This window comes from Hyperolius riggenbachi, chromosome 9 (genome assembly GCF_040937935.1).
Source record: "Hyperolius riggenbachi isolate aHypRig1 chromosome 9, aHypRig1.pri, whole genome shotgun sequence".
Classification (NCBI taxonomy): Eukaryota; Metazoa; Chordata; class Amphibia; order Anura; family Hyperoliidae; genus Hyperolius; species Hyperolius riggenbachi.
Window position 1 is genome coordinate 141,264,158 of NC_090654.1, and position 23,354 is coordinate 141,287,511.

Genomic DNA, 23,354 nt, shown 5'->3' on the forward strand with positions numbered 1-23,354 from the left:
ATGTTTCTGAGGTCTTGTTTGATGTTCTGGAGGTCTCCGAGTTCCTCCCAAAGGGTTCAGAACTTGTAGGAAATGTCTCCTGCTCCCCAAGTCCTTCTGAGGTGTTACCCTCTTCCGTAGGCATTGCTGCCTTGCTGGCTACCTTTTCAGCTCTGATGGAGCTTCACTCATATGTAGTCAATGATGATATTGTTGTCACAGAAATTTCTGAATTTGTATCCGAGTCTTCTTTTGAAAGTCCAGTGCCTGTGACCTCCACTCATGATGATTCTCTGTCCGATACTGGTTTTGGTCTTGTCATGCCGGACTCTGAGGTTGGCAGTTCCCCGACATGTCCTGAGGTTTCTCCTGTGCTGGTGTACCCCAGTGTGCTCTGTGACCCAGAAAGCCCAAGTGTGCCTCGGTTACCAGCGTACTCAGATGCTTCCTCGGTGGAGACATGCTCTGATATGGCCTGCCTGCTTGCATGCCCAGAAGTGGTCCCTGAAAGTCTTGATCTTGATGGGTGTCCTCGTAATTCTGAATCCGGAATTGTCATTGGTTCCATGGGGGTTCTTGGTAATTCTCCATGTGAGCCTGGTGATTTTTCTGCCCTCTTGGGATCTCTGTGGAGCTTGAAAAGGTTCTGGGAGATTCCGGGAAAAATTTTGCTTGGTACCCTGGATAAGATCAACGGTGGCTTTTGTGTTGTAAGGGACACTTCGAACAGGTATTGTGGCAGGTTTGGTATTTTCGGACGCTCCTTGGAAGGTGGTGGGTATTGTCTGGAAGGTGTCGATGGCTTCTTCTCTGGCGTTCACAGTCCTGATGGGTGTTATACTGAGACTGGTAGTACTGATGGGCATGTTTCGGTGGCGTTTGCTTCCGATGAGGTCGCCTCTCTTGCGATTGTGTTCTGCGCTTCGTACAATTCCTGTCTGGCATTTGTGGAGGTACAGAGAATTGGTTCCTCTGCACTCCCCAGCGCCATCTGCCGATAGCAATTTCCCTCTACAGGTGCGTAGCACCTTTTGCTGGGTGCCTGCAATTACACGCTTGTGGAGGATTTCCGCCGTGTCAGCGCACGCGTTGTGCGCTGATCACGGAGAAAGTTCCACAATCGTTACACATTGGTTCCAGCAGCACGATTCAGCCAGGTAAGGGGGTTGTGATCCGTGATGATCGTGAAAGAGCGACCGTACAGGTACGATTGTAGTTTTTGTAGGGCCCATACAATCGCCAAGCATTCTTTCTCGGTGGTGGAATACGCTACCTCTCGGGGAAGCAGCTTCCTGCTTAGGTAGAGGATAGGGTGTTCCCCGCCCTTCTCGTCTACCTGGCTGAGAACTGCACCGAGTCCGTAGTCCGCGTCGGTTTGCACCAGGAACCGACATCTGAAGTCCGGGGCTTGAAGCACGGGAGCGCTGACTAGCGCCTGCTTCAAGGCCTGGAAAGCGGCCTCACACTCCGGGGTCAAACTGATTATCTTGGGGTGCTTTTTACTAGTGGCATCAGTCAGGGACTTGGCCAGGGTACTATAGGCTGGGACAAACTTCCTATAGTAGCCTGCTGTGCCTAGAAAGGCCTGGACCTGCTTCTTGGTTGTAGGCTGAGGCCATGCTAGGATGGCGTCAACCTTCCCAATGTCAGGTCTCAGGGTGTTGCCTCCCACCCAGGGTCCTAAATACTGTACCTCTGTCATGCCAACTTGGCACTTACTTGGTTTAACTGTCAAATTGGCAGAGGACAGCCTCTCTAGAACCTGCGACAAGTGATTGAGATGTTCGTCCCAGGTGGTACTGAACACGGCAATATCGTCCAGGTAGGCTACGGCAAAGTCTTGCATCCCTGCCAGCAGGTCGTTTACAGCCCGCTGAAACGTGGCAGGCACATTCTTCATGCCAAACGGCATCACCGTGAACTCGAAGAGGCCAAATGGCGTGACAAATGCGGATTTTTCCCGCGCTTTGGGTGCAAGAGGAATTTGCCAATACCCCCGGCTCAGGTCCATGATTGTTAGATAGCTTGCGGCAGCCAGCTTATCCAACAATTCATCGATGCAAGGCATGGGGTAGGCGTCAGTGGTGGTGATGGCGTTTAGCCTCCGGTAATCCACGCAGAACCGAGTTGTCTTGTCCTTTTTGGGGACAAGGACAACTGGGGCAGCCCATGCACTGCAGGATTTATGAATCACCCCTAACTCTAACATCTCCTCTATCTCTCTCTCTTCATATCTGCCTGTACCTCAGGAGAGATGCAATAGGCAAATTGCCGGAGGGGCGGATGGGCACCTGTGTCTACCCTGTGAACAGCGAGATTAGTTCGCCCGGGGGTACTGGTGAACGTCTGGCTATGCCTTCCTAACACCTCTCGAAGCTGCGCTTCCTGGGAGGGGGCGAGTTGGGAGTTGACATTGACGCCACCTTCGAACTTCCGTGTGTCGGCCAGTAAATCTAAAAGGGGATCTGTCTCTCCTGGTTCCAGCTGGCTACACACTGGCAAAGCATACTGCGTTCTGTCTCTGTGGGCCTTCAACATGTTCACGTAGAAGCTTTTTTGCCTTCTACCTCCCATGTTTACTAAATATGTAACAGGGGTTACCCGCTTCACTACAGTGTACGGTCCCTTCCCTGCGGCTTGCAGCTTATTCTGCTTTACAGGGAGTAATGCATACACTTTGTCATTTACCTCATATGCTCGGTCTCTGGCATTGCGGTCATACCACATTTTTTGATTGGCTTGTGCCCGGGCCATGTTTTCAATCACCACCTCCATGAGTGATTCCGTCTTGTCCCTGAATTTAAGGACATAATCACGGACGAGTCGGTGTGGTCACCTTTTCCTTCCCACATCTCCCGGATCAGCTTCAAGGGACCTCTGACATTCCTTCCATACAGGAGTTAAAAGGGTGAGAACCCTGTGGACTCCTGTGGCACCTCTCGGTACGCAAATAACAGGTGAGGCAAATATCGCTCCCAGTCTCCCCCTTGCGACTCGACGAACGTTGAAAGCATCTGCTTCAGCGTCCCGTTGAATCGCTCGCAGAGGCCATTGGTCTGCGGGTGGTAGGGGCTGGAGACGATGTGCGTCATCTGGATTTTCGTACAGAGAGCCCCCATAAGGTCAGACATGAATTGTGGTCCCTGGTCTGAGAGCATCTCAGCAGGGAAGCCTACTCGTGAAAAAATGCAGAGTAGCGCATCTGCCACTTTGTCTGCCCTTAGGGAGGAGAGTGCGGCAGCCTCTGGATAGCGGGTGGCATAATCCACCACCGTCAAGATGTATTTTTTCCCAGAGCTGCTTGGAATGGGCAGGGGTCCTATTATGTCAACTGCCACCCTCTGGAAGGGTTCGCCAATGACTGGCAGCGGACAAAGAGGAGCCCTGCAGGTTCTTCCCTTCTTAACCTTAACCTCTGCACATGACCGGCAATAATTAGTCACATCTGACCGAAATCCAGGCCAGTAGAAATGCCGTTGAATGCGATCAAATGTTTTGTGGATCCCTAAGTGTCCTGCCAGGGGAATGTCATGTGCAGCTTTCAGCACATGCCCTCGGTAGGCACTTGGTACCACAAGCCACTTGGCATCTAGGCCTGTCTCCTCGGTGGTGGGCTGTATCGGTTCACTATTCCCAGTATACTTTAAAACTGGCACCGTCTGCGAGTGGCTCAGAGGCCTGCCTTCTGAGTGACTCCAGACTGGGATCGTCCCTCAGTGCCTGAATAAAACCGTTAGTGTCAGCCAGCTGGCCTGTGGTATAGGTGCCCAGCTGTTGAGGGGTGCTATCCCTGGGTTTGGAGCAAGGAGGGGGGGCTGCAGCGCCTCCTGCTTGCTCCGAGCTTAGGCGCTTAGCAGTGCTGCTGCGAGTCACTGCTAACACAGGTATAACATCATCACCATTATTGTCATCATTTACATTAGTTACACATATATTGAGAGCATCATTGTCACGTTCTGTAGTAGAAAAGCCAGGATTGGATGGCTGTACATTAAAACCCAGTACCTCCGTAGAAGGTACTGCCACATCCCTTCCCCCCTCCTGTTCAGTCCCAAGGGTGCACAGTACCTGAGGGTTGGCAGGGGTTTCCTGTTGGCTGGCGCCTGGCGGCAGGCTCATAATATGACACTAACCTGGCCAGATCAGTTCCCAGCAACACGGGAACAGGGATATTATCCCAGATGCCGACTACTTTCTCTTGGGGGCCCACACCCCAGTCGATCTCCACACGAGCATGGGCAATGTGGGAAAGGGTGCCCCCCCTCCTGTGAGGGTGAGGTGCTTGTCAGGGATAATGTCCTTTTCCGCAACAAGGTGGGAACGAATCAAGGTGATATCGGCGCCGGTATCTCGGAGGCCAGTGACAATCTGGTTGTTCACTCGTACAAGCTGATGGTTATCAGAGCTGCGATGGGTGCCCTCCTTGCCGACAACCAGAGCCGATGGGGAGGAAGAGGGCTTGTTAGGCAGCCTCGGACTAGGCCCTGGCGCTGTAATCTTCGCCTTTGGACAGGTGGACTTGAGGTGTCCTCGATTGCCACACTGGTAGCACTTGGGAACATATGTTGCATCAGACGAATGAGCAGCAGGTGCAGCTCCCGGCCTCTGTGGCTGTGGGACCCGATTCCCACGGTTCGCAGGGGGAGGAGAGCTGGGTTGCATAGGTCTCCCCCCTTTCCAGCTCTGGGCTGGAGGTTTGCGGCTGTCCGGCACACAGGTGGCCACAAAAGGATCTGCAAGTTCTGCGCCAGCTTTGGCGGATTCAGGCTTCCACTCCAAGACAAACTGCCGGACATCTGGAGTGCAGCAGTTCAGCAACTGCTCCTGCACGATGAGGTCCTCCAGACCTTGGTGAGAGTCTTTTTTGAGGTCCCGCGACCACTGCCTGAACACGATCAGCAGGCGACTCTCCAGGTCGGTGTAAGAGTCGGTGTGGCCTTTATGCAGGGAGCAAAACTTTTTGCGATAGACCTCTGGGGTCAGCTGGTATTTGGCGATAATTGCAGCTTTTATCGCCTCATAGTCATTGTCTTTCTCAGTGGGTAAGTCCACAAACGCCTCAAGCGCTTTGCCCCGCAAGTTGGGCGTCAGATATCTTGCCCACTGCTCCTGGGGCAAATGATGCTGACGACAAGTCTTTTCAAAGGAGTGTAAATAAGTGTCCGGGTCGGTTCCCTTCTCCATTTCTGGGAATTTAAACTTGGGAATCCCAAACGGGCCTGCTGTGGGCCGGGTTTCCGGAGCACGTTGCGAGTGATTTTGGACTTGCGCTCGCAGTTTGGCCATTTCAAGGTCATGTCTGCGTGCGGCTTCTCTCTCCTCTCTTTCCACGACTTGCTCAGCCCGCCACCGGCGTTCTGAAGATTCCCGTTCCGCCTGGCGTTTTAAACGGTCAGCGCCTCATTCTGCTCTGTCAGCGTTTTCTCTGACAATCTGCAGGTACAGCTCAGGATTTGTATCCAACAGCCTTGGTAATCCAGGTTGCATTCCAGCATCAGGAACACACAAAGGGTTTCCATGGACGGGCTCCTGCCGGCCACCATGCTCCTCAGCATTTAAAGCGATTGGTTCAGACGCGGTCCCGTTTTCCTCTGGGTCTGGAAGTGGGTTGCCTTGCTCCAACCGCTCACTTCCCTCTGCCCCAGTTACAGCACCGTCTGAACCAGGGGTGTGCTCTCTCAGCATCTGCTCCGGCTGGGTATCCAGTCGCAACAAGTCCTCGACCAATTGCGCTTTCTTTTTTCTATAAGTCACAATGCCTTTTTCCTCACACAAGTTTACTAGGTCTGCCACTGACATTTTCTTGTATCTTGCTGCAGCCATTTTTGCCAAATAAAAGATAGGATTGGGGGGGGGGGGAACTCTGTGCTACACGTTTAGTCTATATAAATGGTAATGCACCGGTTATCGACCACAGATTTTTGATCTGTTCTGGCAGGTTAATCAAATAACGTTGCTGTTGATGTTCTAAACATACACAAATCTCACCGCTGCCACCAAATGTCACAGACCGCAAGGCCGGTCTGCAGATGGGGTAAATCGATCAGCGTCAGAAATCCTCTCACACGGTCATTTGTTCATCACAAAGGGTAACCCGCGTTTGCAATTTGATGAACTGACTCGCGAAGGGAGCGTTCGGATACCAACAGATTCACCACACACATACAATTCAAAGATCTGCCACCAAGCGAGTTACACATGCCCGCTACTGTAATTACTAGGACATGGAGAACGCTTTAGTAACCCCTAGCAGTATGCAGGAACCTTGGTCAGATCGTTATATCTGGGCCGGGTTCTCGCATGCGGGTTATAAAGGTAAACTTCTATTAAACACAGGGTAGCGAGTTCAGGAGAATAGGTACGATTGTGTATGTTCAGCAACAGGTCATAACCGCTAAACGATTTTTAAAACATTTAATAACAAAAATGCATTACATACAGTTATATACACCAATTAACATATATATATACACAGAGCTTAAAAATAAAAAGGAATAAAATCAGAAAATTCTTACTTAGTTATGCTGAGCAGTCCATTTGAAGAATGAAGAAAAAGAGTCCAGTTTTAAAAGTAGACATTCAGGTTAAAAGTCCTTGAATCACAGCATGCGGCGGTTCTCCGTGGAACGCATGCTTGGACTTTCCTGGTCGATGAAATTTGGAGAACTGGGGGAGGGGTCCCTCGCAACCAGTTTTGACTGACCTGAGTTTTGGGCTGTCACTACCTGGAAAGTAGGTGTGTTTCAGACGGGGTTACCTCCTAATCAGCAGGTTGCCGCCTACAGACTCAGAGCAAGAAATGTACTAATTATTAATAATCTGTGTGACTCTGCCCCAGATTGGCGCATTGCAAATCCGAGACTATATTCATAAGCGGCTTGCGACCCTGTATCAAACGAGGCTATACATGCCTATTCTATCGAATTTGCTCTACGCAGGCCGGATAAAGTGGTTTCTCTACAGATTCCTGATAGCTAGAAAATTGCAATTTAGGTGACTGATAGAACTGATTTCTAGATAGCAGGAGATGTAATTTTTGTCTTGCTGTGCCAAACCTATTTTGAATTATTAATAAAGTAAATGTTCTCTTTGTTTGAAGCTATGAGCTTGGAGGGAAATTCTTATCTTACTGGTTGGATCTAGTTTCCTTGGGGAATGCTGTGCCAGCAACTGGCCCAGTGGGAGGTCTGGCTAGGTGTGAGATTCTTTCCATGTTATCAGGACACTGGGGAATGGGATGAGGGGCTTGCTTCCCTTCACAAGAGAAAGGAAAGACATTTTTTTGTACATTTACACAGCACTGACAGTAATGGTTGGACCATACGAAAATCGTTGGCGATTGCGCACGACTTTCCGTAATGTTCGCCACACACTTAACTAAGGAACGCACGCTACACAGCACGGCCGAGCGTAGAGTGCACGCAAGTTGTTTTTTAACATGCGCTGCTAGCTACTTAATATCTGAGGCACCTTTAGCTACTTAATACTGGAAGTACATCTGGCTACTGAATACTACTACCCCCCAGATCTTTAGGAATTTGGAAGACAATAAGGGAGAGGTGGTGGTGCTTATTTTGCCAGATAAACTGTGTAAGAAGGTTGTTAAGTTTGATAAACACAACACACTGCTGTGTAGGAAAACTGGAGCATTTCACATAATGTACAGTACATCTGGGAGAAGGATCATTTTGAAAAGATTGGCTTGCCCAACCTCAGCTTACTCCAGGCTTGGAATTTAACTGTTAAGTGCAGCATCAGGGACGACCAATTGAGGGGGAAGAAATCAACTGATAGCTGTGATATACAGATTCCAAAGTATGTGATCTTTGTCACCCACTGCAGAGGAACAGAAGCTTGGGCCTGAGAGGAGAAAAAACATCAATATGGAGGATATAGTACTTACCCCAATTAACTTGTAGACCCACATAACTGCCAAAGTCATCGATCAGGAAAAGTTCTCTCTGCAGAGAGGGTCCGGGATCAGCAAGATACAATAGCATATCTTCTACATAGAGACTACGTTTTTCCATGCAGGAGGATTTACGGAGACTAACTATCAATAGGTTATTACATATAATAGCATAGCAAGCAAGGGATCAGCAAGATACAATACCATATCGTCTGCATAGTGACTAGGTTTCTCGATACAGGAGGATTTACAGAGACTATAAATGAGTCATTATGTATCATAGTTGCTAGGGGTTCAAGGGCCAGGTCAGAAAGGAGATGGGAAACAGGACACCCCTGCCCCGTGCCCCTAGATAGCAGAAAGGCGTTGGAGATCCATCCATTTAGTTTAACGCGTGCTATCGGATTAATATATAGAAACCTTACTCTGATAATAAACTGATCCCCAAAATTGAATTTCCTGAGCTTGGCAAACAAGTAATCCCATTTTATGGTATCAAATACCTTTCCTGGGGTCAACAGAGGCAACAACCTTATGTTCTCATGCTCTGCCAGCATAGTCAGAAAAAGTTGTCTGATATTTATGGCAGTGGACCTCCCAGGAATAGTTCCAGGCTGCTCTGGTGAATTAGAGAGCAGATAACCTTATTAAATCTAAGGGTAAGTACTTTGGTTAAAACCTTGGCATCCGTTTGAAGAAGGGAGATTTGGTGGTAAGCCTCACGCTTGAGGTTTTTATTTTTGCCAGGTTTTAGCAGCAGGGTAAGCAATGCTTCATGCATAGTAAAGGGTAATACACCCATGGGTGCCTCTAGCCATATTGTCACTCCAGGTGAGAAAACCTGTCGCACACAGGCACAGGGGGACAGAAGGAGGCATCAGGGTCAGAATAAGTCATAAAGGAGGACAGAAGGAGGCACAATGGGCAACAAAAGGAGGCATAATGGGGGACAGAATGAGACACAAAGTAGGACAGAAGGAGGCACAGGAGGACAGAAGGAGGCACAATGGGCAACAAAAAGAGGCATAATATGGGACAGGCTGAGACACAAAGGAGGACAGGAGGCAAAGGAGGAAAAAAGGAGGCACACAGGGGGACACAAGGAGGCACAATGGGCAACAAAAGGAGGCACAATGGGGACAGAATGAGGCACAAAGGAGGACAGAAGGAGACACAGGAGGACAGAAGGAGGCACACAGGGGGACACAAGGAGGCACAATTGGCAACAAAAGAAGGCACAATGGGGGACAGAATGAGACACAAAAAAGGGCAGTGGGAGGCACAGGGGGACTGAAGCAGGCACATAAGGGGACAGGAGGCAAAAGTGGGGCAGAAGGAGGCACAAAGGGGGGCAGAAGGAGGCACAATGGGGGACAGATTGAGGCACAAAGGGGGACAAAAGGAGGCACAGGAGGAAAGGAGGCACAGGGGGGCTAAAAAGGGCACACAGGGGACAGGAGGAGGCACAAAGAAGGCAGAAGGAGGCATGATGGGGGACAGAAAAAATCACAAAGAGGCCAGAAGGAGGCACAGGGAGACAGTAGGAGGCACAACGGGGAACAGAAGGATGCACAAAGGGGGACAGGAGCCACAAAAGGGTGACAGAAGAAGGCAGAGGGGGATGTAAGGAGGCACAGGGAGACAGAAGGAGGCATAGGGGACAGACAGAGCCACAGGGAGACAGAAGAAGGCACAGAGGGGCACAGAAGGATGCACAGGGGGACAGAGGAAGGTGCAGGGGACAGAGGTGGCATATGGGGATTGAAGAGGCACATGGAGACAGAATGAGGCACAAAGGGAGACAGGGAGCACATGACGACAGAAGGAGGCAGAGTGGGACTGGAGGAATAGGGGGGCAGAGGTAGCACAAGGGGAAAAAGAAAGGCACAAGGGGACAAAAGGAGGCACAGGGGGGCAGACGGAGGCAGAGGTGGCACAGGGGGACTGAAGGAGGCACATGGAGACAGAAGGAGGCACAAAGGGAGACAGGAGGCATAAAGGGAGACATAAGGACAAACAGGGGGTTTCACATGGCACAAGGGACTGAAGGAGGCACAAGGAGACAGAAGGAGGCACAAAAGGGACAGAAGGAGGCACAAAGGGGAGGAGGGATGTACAAGGCACAGAGGGACACAGTGGCAGCTGCCTGCAACTTGCGCTAAGCAGATGCAGTAGAAGCAAGTAATAGAACAACTGTGGGGGAGTGGCTTAGTCAAGGGGCATGGCTTCATCCAGGGGGCGTGGCTTAATCCAGCAACATGGCGCCCCCAGTACCAATGGCACTCCAGGCAATGGCCTGTACTGCCTATGCCTAGAGGCTCCTCTAAATACACCCTCATCTAGAGCAGCTTTATATGGTTGGAGAAGCTTAGGTGATAAAAAGGCACTGTATACCTAACAATATATTTATCCATACCCTGACCATATTGGGATATACCCAATGGTTCTTTTCTAAAACTTTATGATGCAAATTGCATGACACAATTTGGCCAAGCTTTAGCAAACACACAGATAATCTTCATTTGACTCTGGAATACTTTAGTGATGATGGTAATCTGCTAATTACGATTACACAAATTTTTGTGCACATTTTCGCAATTATGGCCATACATAATTACAATTTGGACGTTGAATTGATTTTGTGTAATCGATTAGTAATTTTGTGTAATTTTTGTGTAATTATGTGCCAACTTTAGTGGTCAATAGCAAAGCCCCCATACATGCTATCATCATCAAAATTGCTACGTATGTTTAGGAATAGTGGAAACAAGACATTTTTTTTTTTCAAAAAGACCTTGTAGTTTTTGAGAAAATCAATTTTAACCCCTTCCCGAATCCCAACTGCAGATGCGTAGCTAGGGTCTTCAGCGCCCAGGGACAAAGACCCTTTTTTTGCACACACCCTTTGGACAAAATGGGCGTGGCCACACCTCAAAATGGTCATGGTCATGGGTGGAGTCAAAAGTTATTTAGATAGCTATATGTGCCCCCTCACCTCATTCAGATAGCCAGATGTGCCCCCCTTTAAATAGCCAAATGTGCGCCACTTTAATTAGCCAGATGTGCCCCCCTTCACCCTGTTTAGATAGCCAGATGTGCCCCCTTTATTTAGCCTTATTCTGCTGCTGTTAGTGCTTATGCAGAGGGAGGTAGAAAAGTACGGGCACTTTGGGCGGCCAGCGAGCCACCTCTCATGCACATGGATGTGCAATGACCATGCTGAGCGCCCTCACAGTGCTGCACCTTGTGACATATGTTCCCCCTTGCCCACCCATAGCTTCTCCTCTGCCCGACTGCATAACGCCGACGGGTATCGGGAAGGCGGTAGACCCAGGATCGCCTCAAGGCATCAAGTCCTGGGGCAGAGTTTTTCAGGGGATCGCGCGCGCCAATGAGAGAGCATCCCTGCTTGATGCTCCGTCATCAGTTTACCAGCGGTGATCACCACTAGGAGACTGTGAGACGGTGAAACAGCTGTCTATTTGCATTGTACATCGCTGTGATCTAGGGTACTGGGGACAGCCATGTCACTCGGCTGTCCCCTAGAATGGCTCTGATTGCGATCCCATCTCATAGGCTGATGCCTATGAGAGAGGATCGCCGTGATAGGTTGGTCGGGAGGAGGGATGTAACAATAAATAAAAAATAGTCTTATTTGTTTTAAAAAAATGACATTTAAAAATAAATAAATAAATAAATGTGTGTATATATATATACACACACACACACACACACACACACACACACACACACACACACGCACGCACGCACGCACGCACGCACGCACGCACGCACGCACACACACACACACACACACACACACACACAGTGGTTTGCAAAAGTATTCAGCCCCCTTGAAGTTTTCCACATTTTGTCATATTACTGCCACAAACATGAATCAATTTTATTGGAATTCCACGTGAAAGCCCAATACAAAGTGGTGTACACGTGAGAAGTGGAACAAAAATCATACATGATTCCAAACATTTTTTACAAATAAATAACTGCAAAGTGGGGTGTGCGTAATTATTCAGCCCCCTTTGGTCTCAGTGCAGTCAGTTGCCCATAGACATTTCCTGATGAGTGCTAATGACTAAATAGAGTGCACCTGTGTGTAATCTAATGTCAGTATAAATACAGCTGCTCTGTGAAGGCCTCAGAGGTTGTCTAAGAGAATATTGGGAGCAACAACACTATGAAGTCCAAAGAACACACCAGACAGGTCAGGGATAAAGTTATTGAGACATTTAAAGCAGGCTTAGCTACTAAAAGATTTCCAAAGCCTTGAACATCCCACGGAGCACTGTTCAAGCGATCATTCAGAAATGGAAGGAGTAAGGCACAACTGTAAACCTACCAAGACAAGGCCGTCCACCAAAACTCACAGGCCGAACAAGGAGAGCGCTGATCAGAAATGCAGTCAAGAGGCCCATGGTGGCTCTGGACCAGCTGCAGAGATCTAAGGCTCAGGTGGGGGAATCTGTCCATAGAACAACTATTAGTCGTGCACTGCACAAAGTTGGCCTTTATGGAAGAGTGGCAAGAAGGAAGCCATTGTTAACAGAAAAGCATAAGAAGTCTCGTTTGCAGTTTGCCACAAGCCATGTGGGGGACACAGCAAACATGTATAAGAAGGTGCTCTGGTCAGATAAGACCAAAATGGAACTTTTTGGCCAAAATGCAAAACACTATGGGCTCGATTCACAAAGCGGTGCTAACCCAGTTAGAGACTTTAGGCGTGATAACCATTGCACCACGCTGGTGAAAAGCCAGTTTAGGTGTGATAAGTTTAGGCATGCTAAGTTTAGATAAGTGTAGATAGCGTGCAAAGTCCCGCACGCAAAGCAGCACCATTAAACTCTATGCAAAGTGCACCAGACTTTGCCAGCGCAAAACTTTTGATCAGCTGTGCACTGCGGTGCTAACGCAGTTGGCGCTTAAACTTATCATGCCTAAACTTATCACACCTAAACTTATCATGCCTAAACTTATCACACCTAAACTTATCACACCTAAACTTATCATGCCTAAACTGAGTTTAGGCATGATAAAGGGCTTTTCACCAGGGTGCTAACTGTTAGCACCGCTTTGTGAATCAGGCCCCATGTGTGGCGGAAAACTAACACTGCACATCACTCTGAACACACCATCCCAACTGTTAAATATGGTGATGGCAGCATCATGCGCTTCTCTTCAGCACGGACAGGGAAGCTGGTCAGAGTTGATGGGAAGATGGATAGAGCCAAATACAGGGCAATCTTGGATGAAAACCCTAAACATAAAGCCAGGGCAACAATGGAATGGTTTAAAACAAAACATATCCATGTGTTAGAATGGCCCAGTCAAAGTCCAGATCTAAATCCAATCGAGAATCTGTGGCAAGATCTGAAAACTGCTGTTCACAAACACCGTTCAACTAATCTGACTGAGCTGGAGCTGTTTTGCAAAGAAGAATGGGCAAGGATTTCAGTCTCTAGATGTGCAAAGCTGGTAGAGACATACCCTAAAAGACTGGCAGCTGTAATTGCAGCAAAAGGTGGTTCTACAAAGTATTGACTCAGGGGGCTGAATAATTACGCACACCCCATTTTACAGTTTTTTTTTAAATAAATGTTTGGAATCATGTATGATTTTCGTTCCACTTCTCACGTGTACACCACTTTGTATTGGTCTTTCACGTGAAATTCCAATAAAATTGATTCATGTGTGTGGCAGAAATATGACAAAATGTGAAAACTTCAAGGGGGCCAAATACTTTTACAAACCACTGTATATATATACATATATATATATTTATATATATATATATATATATATATATATATATATATATATATATATATATATATATATATAAAAAAAAAACCAGCCTGCAGCAGCAATCAGAGAACACCAACAGAAATCTCTGTTGGTGGGTAAAAGAGGAGCCAAGATTCATTTGGCTGCTTAGTTGTATGGCTGTGCAGCGAGCTTTTAAAGCTGCAGAGACTAAGTTGTAAAAAATAGCCCGGTCACTAGGGGGGGTTAACCTATGGTCCTAAACTGGCTAAAAAGCAAAGGAAAATGTTTTTTTTAATTCAGAAAAACTAGTTTTCTTGTGGATTTTAAAATAGATTTTATCAAAAACTACAAGGTATTTTTGAAAAATTATTTCTTTGCATTGTTACTAATATTCCCCTATATATACATAGCAATTTTGGTGAAGATAGCTTGTATTCGGGCTTTGCTATTAACCGCTAAAATGATGAGAAAATTGTGGAAAATTGCAAAATTCTCCTCCATACTTAACAGCTGGTATGAGTTATTTGTGCTAATGTACTGTTTGCTTTTTGCCGAACTTGGTGTTGTGCATTATAGCCAAAATGTCAACATCTTTCAAATGTGGTACTGATCCCATCAATTACAGTTACCTCTTTAATTGACCCTAAAGAGAAAAAAAGTGCCCCAAGGGATACCCACCTCAGGAGAGGGAAGCCTCTGGGCCCTCCAGAGTCTTCCACTATCCTCCTCCGCTAGGCCAGTTCAGCACTGCATCGCTCGAAAGACCATTGGCAAGGGCTTGTCGATAGCTTGCGCATGTGCAGTAGCAAGGACTGATCGGGCTTGGCTTTTTTTGCGCCGAAGCCCGAGTGGCTCTGTACTACTGCACGCGTAGGCCTACATCTGTCAGTATGGCTGAACGTGGAGAAACCGCCGCATGCCTTGATAGCGGTGCGGCTGGCTCCGCGTCCAGCGCGGCGGGTGGTACGCAAGACATGTCTGGTGTGGCTGGGACTGATAGTCCACACAGATCCAGAAGGACGCACGCGCGCGTTGAGAGGCAGAACTTCTATGACAGCCAGAAGGGAGTCAGCTGACCAAGCTGGTCAGCTGACAATTGTACCAGTTCCCATTGGTCCAGCACTTAGGGGAGGCGCTGGAGAGCGCTGGGCTATATATACTGGGTGCTGGTCATTCGCTGGTTGTCTGCCGTTGCGATCACTACGTGAAAGCACTCAGACCTTATTGTCAGAATCTGTGTTATCATTCTGTTATACTTCAGATTAGTCCCAGTATGTTGATGATCAAGGACCTCACACCCAAGATTAGGAATCTGTGTTCTCATTCTGTTATACTTCAGACTAGTTCCAGGGTGTTGATGATCAAGGACCTCACACCCAAGATTAGGGACTTGTGTTATCATTCTGTTATACCTCAGACTAGTTCCAGGGTGTTGATGATCAAGGACCTCACACCCAAGATTAGGGACTTGTGTTATCATTCAGTTATACTTCATTTATTTTAACCACCACCACAAAAGGAGCTATACCAGGCCTCACTTGCCAATATCAAAAATTCTCTTTATTGTGAACAGATCAATCAGAAAATGTGTAACAATTCCACTATACTAAAACCATTAAAAACACAGTAAAAGCTCCAGAGATAACACAGCATGCCCCCGCATCCACGTCCACTTCATGCATACATGCATACACGCCAATCATTCTTTAGCCAGACAGGTTTGTGCAACAATAACAGCCATCAAAGCTCAGAGTTACTTGCAAGTACTGATTAAACGCTATCACTTAGGGCATATACAACATCACCAGGCTTAATTGACCAAGTAGAAGAAAGCCACTGTTAAAGCCTTCAAGTGTTTGCATTGGCAGTCCCACTTTGTAGGGCAGCGTTAGTTGTGCGTCAGTTAGGCAGTCCAGTTTAAATCATTTCAACTTTACAGTGTATAGTTCATCATGCTGGATTAGTAAGCCTCTGTGCAGAAAGCAATTAGTGGTTAAGCGTAGCAGTAGTTTGCAATAGTTTGTATGAACAAGGTATACAGTCCGCAATGGTATACAAACTCACTCAGGGGGTTACCATGACCCTGTCTCCAGAACTCCCCTAGGGGTATGCGGTACTTTCAGAGCTCAGATAGCTCGCAGCTCCCTCAGTCCTGTCAGCGGCAGCTGGCGTGGATGATCTACCCACGTATGCCTATGTGGCGGCGCTCCTGCGGGGATCAGCTTCAGAAGCAATGTGGGTTAGAATGGTGGACGAGGCCGGCCTCATGTAGCTCCTCCCACCGACATGTTTCGCCCAATGGGCTTCCTCAGGGTGTGGCTTAAGGTAGGGGAGGGTGGCTTCAGTTATACTTCAGACTAGTTCCAGGGTGTTGATGATCACTTTTTTGTAAAGAAAAAAGACGGAGGCCTTCGGCCGTGCATTGATTATCGGGGCCTGAATTAAATCACAAAACATGCATTGCCTTTCATAGACGATTTATTTACTCAGGTCACCAATGCTAAGATCTTCTCAAAATTGGATTTGCGGGGTGCATACAACCTGGTACGGATCAGAGAGGTCGATGAATGGAAGACGGCCTTTAACACACCCGATGGGCATTACGAGTACCTGGTGATGCCCTTCGGGTTGTGTAACGCCCCGGCAGTCTTTCAGGAACTCATTAATGAGGTGTTCAGAGAGGTTTTAGGCAAATTTGTCCTAGTATATTTGGATGATATACTAATCTTCTCAGCCAATCTCTCAGAGCATAGGGATCATGTCAGGTTTGTGTTGCACAAGCTAAGACAAAACATGTTATATGCCAAATTGGAGAAATGCATTTTTGAGGTAACATCTGTCACCTTTTTGGGGTATATAATTTCTACCTCAGGCCTTTCTATGGACCCTGCCAAGGTCTCTGCTGTTCTGGAGTGGCCTCGGCCCGTGGGTCTGAAAGCTCTCCAGAGATTCTTGGGGTTCGCTAACTACTATAGAAGGTTCATAAAGGGGTACTCCACAGACATCGCACCCCTTACCAGTCTCACAAAGAAAGGGGCAGATACTAACCACTGGTCCTCCGAAGCTCTTGCTGCTTTCTCCACCCTGAAGGAATTGTTTTGTACTGCACCCATTTTAAGACACGTTGACATCTCCTATCCCTTTATTGTGGAGGTAGATGCCTCAGAGGTTGGGGCAGGGGCTGTGCTGTCTCAGCGTTCGGGGTTGCAGGGAAGGTTACACCCGTGTGCCTATTTATCTCGTAGATTTTCACCCGCAGAGAAAAACTACGATATAGGCAACAGGGAGCTCCTAGCCATTAAATTGGCCTTTGAGGAATGGCGTCATTGGCTAGAGGGAGCAGAACATACGATTACAGTTTACACTGATCACAAAAATTTGGAATACATCGAGGGGGCTAACAGATTGAGTAGCAACAGGCTCGGTGGTCACTGTTTTTCTCGAGTTTCAGATTTATAATCACGTATACCCCGGGTAATAAAAACATTAGAGCAGACGCTTTATCCAGATGTTTTGAGCCAGAGACAGCACAGCCCTCAGATCCAGAGACTATTCTCCCACAGAAAATGGTGTTGGCAGCCACAGAGACCTGGAGGAACTGGACTGAAACTTTAAGTCCTTTCCAACAGGACGTCCCGGAGGGAAAGCCTGAAGGGGTCATGTTTGTACCATTGCCATTCTGCCTCCAGATTTTGCAGATGTTCCACTCCCACAAGAATGCTGAACATCCTGGTGCCACCAGAACACAGGATCTTGTTGCTAGGTGTGCATGGTGGCCTTCATTGGCAACTGACTGCAAGGAGTATGTGAGAGAATGTGCAGTATGTGCAAGAAGTAAACCCTCCCGTCAGGCACCTGTGGGAACATTGCAGCCTTTACCCACCCCGAGTGAACCCTGGACCCATTTGTCCATGGATTTTGTGGGCGAACTTCCGAAGTCTGAGGGCATGTCGGTCATTTGGGTGGTAGTCGACAGATTCAGTAAAGTGGCCCATTTCGTGCCCCTGAAAGGACTCCCCTTGGCCCAGGAGTTGGCCGATCTTTTCATCCTGCATATCTTCCGGCTACACGGTATTCCGGAAAATATAGTGTCTGATCGGGGAGTCCAATTTGTTTCTAAATTTTGGAGGGCATTCTGTCATCAGTTGGGCATGGAACTGTTGTTTTCGTCGGGCTACCACCCACAGACCAATGGTCAGACCGAGAGAATTAATCAATCTCTGGAACAGTTTTTAAGGTGTTATGTGGCGGATGCACAGACTGATTGGGTCAAGTTCTTGCCATTTGCAGAATTTGCACACAATAATTTGAAAAGCTCTTCTTCTGAATTCTCTCCATTTCAGGTAGTAACAGGAAGGTTGCCTAAGTTCCCCCCATTGCCAGTAGCTTCTACTCCGTTTCCAGCTCTGGAGGCTTGGCAAAAGTCATTTAAAAACATTTGGGGAATGGTGAAAAAGAATCTAGAGAAGGCTTTTCAGAGTCAGAAAGGACAAGCTGACAAGAAACGTTCCATAGAGTAGAAGTTTCGGCCAGGAGACTTGGACTGGGTGTCCACTCGTCATTTGGCTTTAAAACCGCCTTCTCCCAAGCTAGGACCCAGATTCGTGGGTCCTTTCCCAGTAACCAGGAAAATCAACAATGTTACTTATGCCATTGACCTTCCTGCCAGTATGCGGGGTGTGAGATCATTCCATGTATCCCTGCTTAAGCCAGCAGTGCAGGTGGATTCCACTCCTCCTCCCCCTGTGATGGTGGACGACCAACCTGAGTATGAAGTGGAAAAGATTTTAGACTCACGTATTGTACAGAACTCAGTACAGTATTTGGTTTGATAGAAGGGTTACGGCATTGAGGAAAGAACATGGGTACCTGAGTGCCGCATGCATGCGGATGAATTGAAGAGGGAGTTCCATGACCTATATCCTGAGAAACCGGGTAGGAGCTGTCCGGAGTCCACTCCTCAGGGGGGGTACTGTGAGAAAACGCGGAAAAGCCGCCGCGTGCGCTCAGAACAAGGCGGCTGATTCTGTGTCCAACGCGGCGGTTTGCACGCGTAGGCCCCTACATCTGTCAGTATGGCTGAACGTGGAGAAACCGCCGCATGCCTTGATAGCGGTGCGGCTGGCTCCGCGTCCAGCACGGCGGGTGGTACGCAAGACATGTCTGGTGTGGCTGGGACTGATAGTCCACACAGATCCAGAAGGACGCACGCGCGCGTTGAGAGGCAGAACTTTTATGACAGCCAGAAGGGAGTCAGCTGACCAAGGCGGTCAGCTGACGATTGTACCAGTTCCCATTGGTCCAGCACTTAGGGGAGGCGCTGGAGAGCGCTGGGCTATATATACTGGGTGCTGGTCATTCGCTGGTTGTCTGCTGTTGCGATCACTACGTGGAAGCACTCAGACCTTATTGTCAGAATCTGTGTTATCATTCTGTTATACTTCAGATTAGTCCCAGGGTGTTGATGATCAAGGACCTCACACCCAAGATTAGGGACTTGTGTTATCATTCTGTTATACCTCAGACTAGTTCCAGGGTGTTGATGATCAAGGACCTCACACCCAAGATTAGGGACTTGTGTTATCATTCAGTTATACTTCAGACTAGTTCCAGGGTGTTGATGATCACAGAGCTCACACCCAAGACTAGGCATTGTTTATTATCTGTTATGACTTTCTGCTTTCCTGACCACTCTTCTGTTCACTGATTTGGTACTTCGCTATATCTGATACTCCGTTGCCAAACCCTGCTTGCCTTTGGATTACCAAATCAGCCTTCTGTCTTTGTACTGTGTATGTCTGTGTGTTGCCGACCTGGCTTGTCCGACCTTGAGAGCTATCTCCCCAGTTAAGAGATAGTTCACAGACCAGTCAGTGACATCCTCTATTGGTGTCATTCTCACTCTGGTCCTTCCCTCTCCCAGTCTGATTCCTCCCTGCGGGAGAGTCTCAGGCTGCTGGAAGGTACTTACTCTAGCAGTATTCCTTACTGCCTTGTACCTGTCTTCCTGGTATTGTTCTCAAAGTATTACTGTTGCACCAAACACTCATATCTCTCAGGTGTCCAGAGATTAGTAATATATCTGATTATCGGTGATACTGCAGATCATCAATAATCAGGTATATATCTGTATTTTGGTGATACTGCAGATCACTAATAATCAGATCCTCTCTGTGTTACACCGATCGTTACAAATACAAGAAAACCAGATCACACAGCACAGTACAGTATGAGTACACATTCATTCATTCATAAATATTTATAGGATTTTTTTTTTTATAGTAAAACTGGAATATCACTTAGTCATGTTATATACTACTGTCTTTCATGTGCAGTCCATCAGCTGAGCAATTTATTTATCCCCCACATTCCAAATGCATTGACTGTGATATGCAATAGTGTGGGATTGCTGCCCCACTTCATAATTTATCTGGCTCTGTTATCTCACATTAAAGATGACAGAGTACTCTGTAACAAGTCATGTCTCTGCAGTGTGCAGCAGCTGGCATTCACTCCTGCGCCATCCACAGACATTTCAATGAGGGGCTTTGTTAGTGGAGGATGCCTGGCAGAAGCCCTCCATCAGCTGTCCACCCCCCTCTCTGTCCCAATTTACAGCCACCAGTAGCAGCAGGTGAAGAAATTCTATATTCCAACCTAAGAATCATCAACCTTTGTGAGAAAAGCCAAGTGGCCTCCAGCTGTTGAGAATAACAAAGGCCAAAGGCAAAAAAGGAAACTACTGATGAGAGTATACAAAAAGTGTGGGGATCAGTTAAAAATGGTGCCGCATTAATTTGCATTATAAAACGATATTTATCGTTTCATGAGTTAATAAATGGCGCCGCACTAGAAACGATATTTATCGTTTTATGACTTCCATAAAACTATAAATATCGTTTTGAAATGTAAGTCATAAAACGATAAATATCGTTTTGAAATGTGTTGAATATGAGTTTTGCTCCCAGTGTGTGTGTGTGTGTGTGTGTGTGAGTGTATATATATATATATATATATATATATATATATATATATATATATATATTAGGGATGGGACAAATCCACAATTTCTTCGAATCCGAATCCGGATCCGAATCTAAAAAGGTTCTCGAATATCTCGAACCTTTCGAATCCCGAATCTAACGAATCCTGCACATAAAAATTGTGCGATCCGTGGTATAGTTGCCCGCAGTATAGGTACCCAGGCATAGGTAGCGAGGTAAAGGTGCCTTCAGTATAGCTAGCTAGGTATGGGTGCCTTCAATATTGGTAGCTTTCAGTATAGGTAGCAAGGTATAGGGGCCTGCAGTATAGGTAGCAAGGTATATGGGCCTTCAGTATAGGTAGCAGGGTATATGGGCCTTCAGTATAGGTAGCAGGGTATATGTGCCTTCAGTATAGGTAGGTAGCTAGGTATAGGGGCCTTCAGTATAGGTAGTAAGGTACATGTGCCTTCAGTATAGGTAGTAAGGTACATGTGCCTTCAGTGTAGGAAGGTAGGTAGGTAGGTAAAGGGACCTTCAGTATAGGTAGCAGGGTATAGGGCCTTAAGTATAGGTAGGTAGGTAGGTAGGTATAGGGGCCTTTAGGTAGGTAGGTAGGTAGGTAAAGGGACCTTCAGTATAGGTAGCAGGGTATAAGGCCTTAAGTATAGGTAGGTATGTAGGTAGGCAGGTATAGGCAGGTATAGGTGCCTTTAGGTAGGTAGGTACGTATAGGGGGCCTGTAGGTAGGTAGGTATTGAGGCCTGTAGGTAGGTATAGTGGCCTGTAGGTAGGTAGGTAGGTATAGGGGCCTTTAGGTAGGTAGGTAGGTATAGGGGCCTTTAGGTAGGTAGGTAGGTACGTATAGGGGGCCTTTAGGTAGGTATAGGGGCCTTTAGGTAGGTGGGTATAGCGGCCTGTAGGTAGGTATAGCGGCCTCTAGGTAGGTAGGTAAGGATAGTGGCCGGTAGGTAGGTAGGTATAGTGGCCTGTAGGTAGGTATAGTTGCCTGTAGGTAGGTATAGGTGCCTTTAGGTAGGTAGGTATAGGTGCCTTTAGGTAGGTAGGTATGTATAGGGGGCCTGTAGGTAGGTGGGTAGGTAGGTATTGAGGCCTGTAGGTAGGTATAGTGGCCTGTAGGTAGGTAGGTAGGTATAGGGGCCTTTAGGTAGGTAGGTAGGTAGGTAGGTATAGGGGCCTTTAGGTAGGTAGGTAGGTATAGGGGCCTTTAGGTAGGTAGGTATAGGGGCATGTAGGTAGGTATAGGGGCCTGTAGGTAGGTAGGTATAGCGGCCTGTAGGTAGGTAGGTATAGCGGCCTGTAGGTAGGTAGGTAGGTAGGTATAGAGGCCTGTAGGTAGGTAGGGATAGTGGTAGGTAGGTAGATAGGTAGGCAGGTAGGTCGGTAGGTAGAAATCCCTCGCCCTCCCGGCAAACCCCCCCACGGCCCCCTCCGTCCCCCGTGCCTCCTCCGCTCACCCCTGCAAGAATCTACTCTCCTTTCCCGTGGAGCGCAGAGCGGCAGACCTCTTCGTTACTTCTTTGTTCCCTCTAGTGGTCAGACCGGCTCTTACTGATGACGTCATTGTAAGAGCCGGTCACTAGGGGGAACCAGGAAGTCGGCGAGAGGTCTGCCGCTCTGCGCTCCGCGATAGGTGAGTGGATGGAAACTATGCGGGCAGGGGGGGCGAGCGAAGGAGGCGCGAGGGGGGTCGGAGGAGGACGAATGCGAGCGGCGGATGCGCGGCGATGCGGCGTCGGGATTCGGCGGATTCGTATTGTGGAAAATGGCGTTGGGATTCGAATCCACGAATCTCGAATATTTCCTAATATTCGAGGGATTCGTGGATTCGCAGGATTCGTCGTCCCACCCCTAATATATATATATATATATATATATATATATATATATACAGGGCCGGATTTGCCATTAGGCACTGTAGGCACGTGCCTAGGGGCGGGTCGTTTGCGAGGGGCGGGTCACTAGCTGCCCTAGACTGTCCCCTTGCACTGCGGGATGAAGCAGAGAGCCAAACAGCCATACAGCGGCTGGAGATGTGCAGCGCTCAGGGCGGTACATTCCTCTCCGCTCTGCCCGCCCACCAACCCAGCCTCCTGAATTTACTGACTTGGCCAGCTCTCTGTTCCTACATTGCCAGGCCTGCGCCGCTCTGTCGATCAGACCCGCAGCGGCGCCCTCCCAGTCACACGTCACACTCTGCTGCCTGCGCTGTCATCAAAGAGATGACAGACGTGGGCCGTCTGGTGTGTTAGTGTTGCTAGGCAACACCGCAAAAAAACGGCGCCGGATAGGATAGAGAAAAACACGCTTCCTGCTGGAGGAGGAACTCTCCTAGCGTGCGAGGATGGAAGGAGCAGACTTGCTCTCTGGATGTGCAGGTAGCAAATACTTGCAAATGAACGAAATTTTGGAGAGGGATGGAGGGGGGAGGGGGCGGAAGAAGGTTTAACAGTGTAGCCCCCTGCAGCACCTGTGCAACTGTGTGTGTATCTTTCCCACCCCCATCAGGTGTGTGTGTCTTCCCCCCCATCAAATGTGTGTGTGTGTCTGCATGTTTAGTGTGAGTATGTGTGTGTCTTCCCCCCCATCACTTGTGTGTGTGTGTCTGCATGCTTAGTGTGAGTATGTGTGTGTCTTCCCGCCCATCACATGTGTGTGTGTCTGCATGCTTAGTGTGAGTA